Source organism: Mus musculus, chromosome 18 (genome assembly GCF_000001635.26).
Source record: "Mus musculus strain C57BL/6J chromosome 18, GRCm38.p6 C57BL/6J".
Taxonomy (NCBI): Eukaryota; Metazoa; Chordata; class Mammalia; order Rodentia; family Muridae; genus Mus; species Mus musculus.
This window is the reverse complement of record NC_000084.6, coordinates 65413716-65419648: the sequence shown is the minus strand read 5'-3', so window position 1 is coordinate 65419648 and position 5933 is coordinate 65413716. Positions and strand designations below refer to the sequence as shown.

The following is a 5933-nucleotide window of genomic DNA, read 5'->3' as shown; positions in this document are numbered from 1 at the left end:
TATAAGGACATTTATTTAGTAATGAATTCACTCATTTTTCTGTACATTCTTGGCTCTTAAGATGGATGCTGGCATACTAGCATTTCTCACACTGGGATACACGTAAGAATCATATGATGGTGCTGCAGATCCTCAAAGGGGGATACTAGAGCCAATTCTATTGGTACATGTATACCCCAAAGAATTTAAGTCAAGGGCTCAAATGTTCATACACTAAAGTTCATAGCAACACTAGCTATAATAGCAAAAATGGACATCTTAGTGAGGCTGCAGTGGTCCACACCACTCTCTGAGCTTCGCCATGCCGCCAAAAGACAACAACAAGAAGAAAGATGCCGGAAAGTCGGCCAACAAGGACAAAGACCCAGTAAACAAATCTGGTGGCAAGGCCAAAAAGAAGAAGTGGTCCAAAGGCAAAGTTCGGGACAAGTTGAACAATCTCGTCCTGTTTGACAAAGCTGCAGACGACAAACTCTGTAAGGAAGTTCAGAACTATAAGTTATTACTCCAGCTGTGGTCTCTGAGAGACTGAAGACTCGCGGTTCCTTGGCCAGGGCAGCCCTTCAGGAGCTACTTAGTGAAGCACTTACCAAGCTGGTTTCAAAGCACAGAGCCCAAGTCATTTACCCCAGAAACACAATGGGTGGAGACGGCCCAGCTGCTCGAGAAGATGCATGAACAGGGTTAATCAGCTGTGCATTTGGGAAAAGAAAACTTTATTGAATCCAAAAAAAAAAAAAAGCAAAAATACTGGAAAAATCCAAATGTTAGATGTGGTACATACATACAGTTGAATATTGTTCAGATATAAAAAAAAAAAAAGAAATGACATTTCTGATCCCTGCTACCGGAGTAAGGGTTGTAGCTCAGTGATAGATGAATTTTGTATGAATAAAGTCCTAGAGGCAAGCCCCAACTCCCAAATATACAAAGACTAACACATGTGTTAGCATGCATGGACTTGGAAAGCAGTATGCAGTGAATAATCCAGAGGATGGTAGAGTCAGCGAGTCATAGAGACAGAAAACAGACTGGTGGCTTCCAGGGGCTGGGGAGCCAGGGAAGTAGAAGTTAGTTGTTTAGTGAAGAGCAATAACATGAGGTGATGAGAAGTTCTGAGGGAGTGTAGTGGTTACACTATGCCTGTGAATGGACGCCATGGCACTGACTTGGTGACTTAAAGTCGTTGCAGTGATGCCCATCTTAGAACTTGGGAGGTATGGGAAGGAGGGTGAGGGTTTCATATGCTTTCCCTATGTAATGTGGGCTTCCACATCATGAGGCAGCCTCAGACACACAGGAATTTGACGCCATCCTGGGCTACGTGAGCCTCTATCTCAAAATAAACAAGCAAAAACAACAGCAGCAGCAGCAGCAACAACAACAACAACAAAATGAGGCTGGGAAGATGGCTCAGGGGCTAAGAGAGAGACTTGGTGCTTTCCTAGAGGACCTGGGTTTGGCTCTCAGCACCCATTTGGTGGCTCACTCCATCTATAGTCCTGGTTCCAGGAAATCTGACACCCTCTTCTGACCTCAAGGCATCAGGCATGCATGTAGTGCACAGATATACATAAAAGCAAAATACCTGTACACATAAGATTTGTTTTATATTTAAAAAAACCCACTAAACCCCAAAAACCAAAACAAAGCCACCACCCCCATAAGTTAAAATGGTAAGTTTAATGTTAGGCATAATTTATATCCTTAAGATTCATTTGAAAGCCATAGGCATCACTGACGCCTACTTTCCAAATCTCATAGACTTTGATTTCAGTAGGTTTGGGTTGAGGTGATTTTTTAAAGTTCCTTAACAAATCTTACATGTAACGAGGCCTAAGAAGGACTGATTAACCCGCAGGGCAGTGGCGCTCATCCTGGAGCGCGTATAGGAATCATTTGGGAAGCCTGGCTGTGGTGGCATACACCTTTAATGCCGGCACTCTGGAAGCAGTTTCTCTATCGTAAGGCTTCGCAGACTCCAGAACTATAAGCCACACAAACTCCCATCACTTACGAATGATCTATTCGTGGAGCTTTGTACTCTGGGCATAACGCTGCCGCTTACTATCTCACAGTCAAAGCAGCTGCAGCTGCTCCTACCTACAAGGAGCCGTCCCAGCTGGGGCCTTTGACCATTCCCTCATGGTGGGGGTGGCGAGAAGATCATTAGACCCTGACGTGAAGCTGCACCTACTCACTCCTGTCTCCACCCCTACGGCCATATACAACTCTGCATCAGTTGCACGTGGGCAGGGGAATGCTAGAGCATATGCAGGCGGGAGGTTTATGGATGCAAGTGTGCCTATGCAGATTTTAGGAGGTCTTCATCCATGCTAGGCTGGAGTTTTGTAGTGACTTTTTGCAGCTCTTTGGTGGCAGGGGTGAGGGCCACTCATAAGTAATCCCCCACCCCATACTCCTGTAAATAAATCCAATAAACTCATCGATTCAACAAGCTAGATGTGGATGACTACAATGAATTGTTCTTTCATTGGTATTCTATTCATAGCGAGTAAATGTTTGCGCATGACTCCCCGGGGTGCAATGATGGTTCTTGCTGCCGGGCTTTCTCCGCCATGATGGATCGTAACCCCTCAGTCAATGAGCTGGAATAAGTTCTTCCTTCCTTCCTTCCTTCCTTCCTTCCTTCCTTCCTTCCTTCCTTCCTTCCTAAAGTTGCTCTTGACAGGTGTTTCATCAAGGCAGTGGGGGGGGGGGGGGGGGGGGAGGGGGAGGGACTAAGAAAATGACTGTTCAGACTTACCGGTTCCATACTAAGCAAGCCACACCCATGCTCTCCTTAGCAGACCTGGCTCACCATTGTCTCCATTTAAATTTGGACAAAACCTTGGAGCCTAGAGAGGGTTTCGCTCTTCTTTAACCTCTGGTACAATGCTTCTCAAAGGATGGTCCTAACACCTGTCCTGTAGGCCTCAGGGGGAGCTTTTTAGAAATGCAAAATTTCAGGCCCCAGCACAGAAAGCCTGAATCAGAAACCGGAGTTTACCCCTCTCCCAACACCGTTGTAGTTCCACAAACTCCACCCGGGGATTCTTGTCCATGTTAACGACTGAGAAAGGCTCCCCCACACTTCAGCTTCAGGATATTTTGGGGCAATAATTTCTCTATGATCCCTCTCAGTCACATAGAGATTACTTCCTGTTTCATGTCTAAATTTATCTCCTTAAAGCTTTGAAGGGTGGAGCCCGCAGTCTTCAAAAGTGTAAGATACTGCTCTTACATGCCTTTGTGGGTAACAGCCCAGGGTGGGTCTCAGCAGAAGGGGAACCAAGGAGGAGATGAAGACACAGCTGGCACCGAGAAGGGTATACCAGGGCTGATCTTTTGCTCTCCTCCCCTTGACCATCATTTAATAACTGGCTTCTCCAAGACCCATTCAAAAGAGGAGCAAGCATAGTCTGCCACGGTTGAGTTTTAAAGGTTAGTTAGCAGCATGGGTCTAAGGCGTTGGGGACAGTGTATAGTGGAGATGCTGAGAGTCTCACTCATTGCCCAATATTCGTCCAGAAGTTTCCTGAAGAAAGAAAGGAGCGGGGGAAGCAGAGTGTACAGGCCTCCGTGAACTGAGGACAGATAAGGAATAAAAAGAAGACAGTGATTTAGAACTTGGTGTTTAGTTTAGAGGACTGAACAATGTCTTTTTAGCATCCTGGTACTTTCATCTGCGCTACCTTGGCATTTACCCGAGCTCATTGATGTTGACAAAGAGTAAATCCTCAAGCTCACACACCATCACCCTTGTGTAGCAACGACTATCGCCTTCCTCTCAGGAAAGCGTGTCCTTCTGGACTGAACTTTCATTTCCTGTCATCAAACCAATGCCGGCATCTTTGCACATTCTTAGTTGTGGTGTGTGTGTGTGTGTGTGTGTGTGTGTGTGTCTGCAGAGGCCAGAAAAGGGTGGTAGATCCTCTGGAGCTGGAGTTATGGGTGCTTGTGGGCTACTCAGTGTGGGTGCTGGGAACTGAACTTAGGTCCTCTGAAAGAGCAGCAAGTACTCTAAAATGTTCAGCCATCTCTCCAGACCCATCTTTGCACATTCGTTAATGCTACGACAACGACTTTACATTTAGAGAAACATGTTTTTCTCTATGCGGAGAATTTCCAACGAGTTTTTATTGCTAGAAGTGATATCTCTTAGTTTATACAGTATCAATCTAACCCTGCCTTCCCTTTTCTAGTCATCATTTTACAAATTATGTAATGAATTCTTGTGCACTTAGCTTGCCCCTACCTTTTATGGAAGAGTCCGCTAGGTTGTCCTCTGGGACAAAACTTTTAATCTGAAAAGAATTTATTTTTGAACTTAGTACCGAGTGTTCAGCAGCCACCCAGCTGGTTATCACACATCAGCTCAGCATAACCAATGGTAACTCAGTTTCACCGTTGCTTCCTCCAAGTTCTTCAACGAAGGCTGCCTCGTTCTGGTGATGAAAGTGGGTTCTTTAGGGCTTCTATTTATTCAAGCACTTTAAAGCTGTTTGCTACAAAACTGCTAGGGAGCAAGGTTATTCCTCAAACAGGAAACACAGAGGGAAGCAGAGAAAGCTTAGCTGATCCTGTCAGTCCTGAGTTGGTATTGGCGCTGTGTCCCCCTGTACACCATGCCAGAGCGTAGACTCTGAGCTTTGGCTGTAAACTTTTGGTTTTCACCCTGGCAGGTTTCCTCCCATTGTGGTTAGTGCTTGGGAGGGACTTTCCGGGTACATGCTCTTCAGTTTGTTTCCTAAAATATTTTGTATTGTTTTGCATGAGGGTGCTTCCTACCTTGTGATACCTAGGTCTCAGAGAGCTAATATACAGTGCTTATGCACAGTCATATGGTCATAGTTTGTTACAGTGGTGAGGGCGGGCATGTTTATCAAGGAGATATGTAGAAAAAAAATGCAAACTGTGAAATTTACCACTCACCACATCCATTTGAAATGAGTAGTTTAGTGGCATTAGTTTACAATATAGGGTAATGATTACCTCTATTCATCTCCGGATGGTATTCATTATATCAACTAGAAACTGAACCTATCTACCAGTAATTCCTTATTACCCCTCACTAATGACTGTTCTGTTTTCTGTTTCTATGTATTTGACACTCATGTAACTAAGACTTACAATTTGTCCTTTTGTGTCTGGCAAATTCACTAAGCATGATGCCTTAAAGGTTCAGCCATGCCGGGCCATGATGCCTTTAATCCCAGCACTTGGGAGGCAGAGTGGATTTCTGAGTTCGAGGCCAGCCTGGTCTACAGAGTGAGTTCCAGGACAGCCAGGGCTACATAGAGAAACCCTGTCTCAAAAAAAACCAATAAATAAATAAATAAATAAATAAATAAATAAATAAATAAATGGTTCAGCCATGTCACTGTGTGTATCAGGTTGTTATTCTTGTCAGCTTTGGTGGCACAAGGCTATAATCCTAGGAGAGGCAGATTGATGAAGGAGGACTGTGAATTTCAGGCAGTTTGGGGCCACATATTGAGACCTTGTCTTAAAATAAAAATCTTTGAAGGTTGGTTGTGATGGCACACATAACTAATCTCAGTATTCAGAAGGCTAAGGCAGGAGGATCACCATGAGTTCTTACTGTAAACTTGACATAACCTAGGGTCACTCGGGAATGGAAATCTAGATTGAATAATTAGTCTAATCAGATTGGCCAGTGGGTACATCTGTGCAGAGATTGTCTTAACTAATGATTGATTAATGGTACCACCGTGGGTGGTATCATTCCTAGGCAAGACAGGAAGTCCTGGGCTGTATAAGAAAGCTAGGTGGGCATGAACCAGCAAGCAAACCAGAAAACAGCCTTCCTCTGTGTTTTCTGCTTCCAGATTTCTGTGGGGAGTTCCAGCCTCGACTTCTATCAGGTGCAAGAACAGGTACAATTTACCTTCCTTCTAAGTTGGCACAGA

General features: G+C 44.5%; 1 pseudogene; it reads left to right on the top strand.

Moving 5' to 3' along the window:
• Positions 1–280: 280 nt before the first annotated feature.
• On the top strand, positions 281–678 carry Gm46618 (annotated as a pseudogene).
• The last annotated feature ends 5255 nt before the right edge of the window (positions 679–5933 follow it).